Source organism: Vulpes lagopus, chromosome 3, assembly GCF_018345385.1.
Source record: "Vulpes lagopus strain Blue_001 chromosome 3, ASM1834538v1, whole genome shotgun sequence".
Taxonomy (NCBI): Eukaryota; Metazoa; Chordata; class Mammalia; order Carnivora; family Canidae; genus Vulpes; species Vulpes lagopus.
In genome coordinates this window covers 58819553-58822027 of record NC_054826.1, presented here as the reverse complement: position 1 = coordinate 58822027, position 2475 = coordinate 58819553, and the positions used below count along the sequence as shown (strand labels likewise).

The window sequence follows — 2475 nt, the reverse complement described above, 5'->3', positions numbered from 1 at the left end:
GCGGCCGCCGCGCGGGCGGAAAGGCCGGGCAGGCTGGGGGCGGGGCCAGGAGGAGGCGGGGCCAGGAGGGGGCGGGGCCTGCGGGGCGGGGCCTGGCGGGGGGCCTGGTGGGGGGCCGGCAGGGGCGGGGCCTCCGCGCGGGGCACCCCCGGTCGAGCGCCGCCCGCGGCCCCCAAGCCGGACAAAGGGGCGGGCCCACACGCGGACTCCCAGCCGCGGCCGCCGCGCGGGCGGAAAGGCCGGGCAGGCTGGGGGCGGGGCCAGGAGGAGGCGGGGCCAGGAGGGGGCGGGGCCTGCGGGGCGGGGCCTGGCGGGGGGCCTGGTGGGGGGACGGCAGGGGCGGGGCCTCCGCGCGGGGCACCCCCGGTCGAGCGCCGCCCGCGGCCCCCAAGCCGGACAAAGGGGCGGGCCCACACGCGGACTCCCAGCCGCGGCCGCAGCGCGGGCGGAAAGGCCGGGCGGGCTGGGGGCGGGGCCTGGCGGGGGCGGGGCCTGGCGGGGGCGGGGCCTCGGCGCGGGGCGGCGCAGGGCAGGGCGCTCTCCCGTCGGCCGCCCGCCGCCCCCGGCCCCGCCCGCCGCGCCCCGCCCCCAGCGCCCGGACGGCTGGAGTCGCGCCCTCCCGCCCGCGCCTCCGAACTTGCTCTAACTTCCTCGGCCGACCGGGCCGAGCCGCTCCCGCCGCCGCTGCCGCCCCGCCGCCGCCGCCGCCGCGCCCGGGTGAGTGGGGCGCGGAGCCCCCGCGGAGCGTCGGGCCCTGCGGCCTCATTGTCTCGGCCGCCCCGCGCGCCCTGCGGGGACTGCCCTGCCCCCGGCCCCGGCCCCGCCGCCCCGCGTCCGCGCCCCTGCCCGGAGGCGGCCCCGCGGGCGGCGCTGGCTTTGTCTGTGCGGCGGCCCGCGGGGGGCGGGGGCGGGGGCCGGGCCGGGCCGGGCCGGGCGCCGCGCGGGGTGGGCGCCGCCGGGAGCGGCCTGGCGCCGGGGCTCCTGCCGCCCGCGGTGGGTGTGCCCCGAGGAGCGCCCCGCGTGCCCGCTGTGCCCCGCGCGGGGTGGGGGCGGCCGGGGGCGGCGCGGCGGGGACCGAGGCTTCGCGCTGTCGTTGGAGGCTGTGCCTGGGGGCAGAGCCCGACTCCGGACGCCCTGGAGCTCCGGGGGACTTGGGTCTGCGGTTACGGAGTTGCCTGGTCTCGCCGCCGCTCCTGCCGCTCCTGCCGCTGGGGAGGGTGGTGCGGGCGGGAGGTGTGTGCGCGGAGGGTGGTGCGGGCGGGTGAGGAGCGTGTGCGTGGAGGGTGGTGCGGGCGGGTGAGAAGTGTGTGCGTGGAGGGTGGTGGTGCGGGCGGGAGGTGTGTGCGCGGAGGGTGGTGGTGCGGGCGGGTGAGGAGCGTGTGCGTGGAGGGTGGTGGTGCGGGTGAGAAGTGTAGGTGGAGGGTGGTGGTGCGGGTGGGAGGTGTGTGTGGAGGGTGGTGTGGGTGAGAAGTGTGGGTGGAGGGTGGTGGTGCGGGCGGGTGAGAAGTGTGTGCGTGGAAGGTGGTGGTGCGGGCGGGAGGTGTGTGCGCGGAGGGTGGTGCGGGCGGGAGGTGTGTGCGTGGAGGGTGGTGGTGCGGGCGGGTGAGGAGCGTGTGCGTGGAGGGTGGTGGTACGGGTGAGAAGTGTAGGTGGAGGGTGGTGGTGCGGGTGGGAGGTGTGTGCATGGAGGGTGGTGGTGCAGGCGAGAGGTGGGTGCGTGGAGGGTTGTGGTGCATGCGTGGAGGGTGGTGGTGCAGGCAGGAGGTGTGTACGTGGAGGGTGGTGGTGCAGGTGGGTGAGTAGTGTGTGCGTGGAGGGTGGTGGTGCAGGCGGGAGGTGTGTGTGTTGACAGTGGCAGTGCAGGCAGGTGGGAGGTGTATGCGTGGAGGGGTGGTGGTGCAGGTGGGAAGTGTGTGTGAGGACGATGGTGCAATGGGTAGGAAGTTTGTGTGTGTGTGTGTGCATGTAGCAATGGTGGTGCAGGTTGGTAGTAAGTGTGTGTGTAGACTTCAGTCCTGGGACCTCTGGGATGTGTGTGGAGTTGGTCTCCTGCTAGAAGCAGTGCCTGCTTGGGGGAGTCTGGGGGAAGACGTGGGCCCTGGTGGGGGCCTGGCCCCTGGCTGCCGGCTGTGACGAGCGTCTTGGTATGTGCAAGCTCAGTGGCTGTCCCATCCAGCGTTGCTAGTGTCCGGGGGCATCGGTGTCTGCTCTCTAGAGGTCTCCCTTCTGGGATGGGGGTTGCTTGGGCCCATAGGAGTGGGTGTAGCTGCTTGCCAAATCCTCAAAAGTAGCCTTCCTCATACCCTTTGACCTCAAATTAGGGGAAGTTAGTGCCTACTGAGTGTTTAGGCCACCCTTCGCCATCAGAGCACCCCCAGCACCCTCTATGCTTCTGCATTCAACTAGCCATGTGGTTGGCAGAGGCACCCTTCCTTCCAGGGACCCTCCTGGGCCCTGGCACCCTCAGAATGCACA

The 2475-nt window shown here is 74.3% G+C and overlaps 1 protein-coding gene across 3 annotated transcripts in view; it reads left to right on the top strand.

Moving 5' to 3' along the window:
* The first annotated feature begins 570 nt into the window (after positions 1–570).
* Positions 571–2475, top strand: part of TSPAN14 (tetraspanin 14) — a 56277-nt gene continuing 54372 nt past the window's right edge. For 2 of the 3 annotated variants that reach the window (XM_041748195.1, XM_041748194.1), the window contains exon 1: positions 595–717. The gene's annotated coding sequence lies outside the window, so the exon portion shown is untranslated. Of the gene's footprint in view, positions 718–2475 lie in introns of all 3 variants that reach the window. The other variant, XM_041748193.1, reaches the window with a different exon arrangement.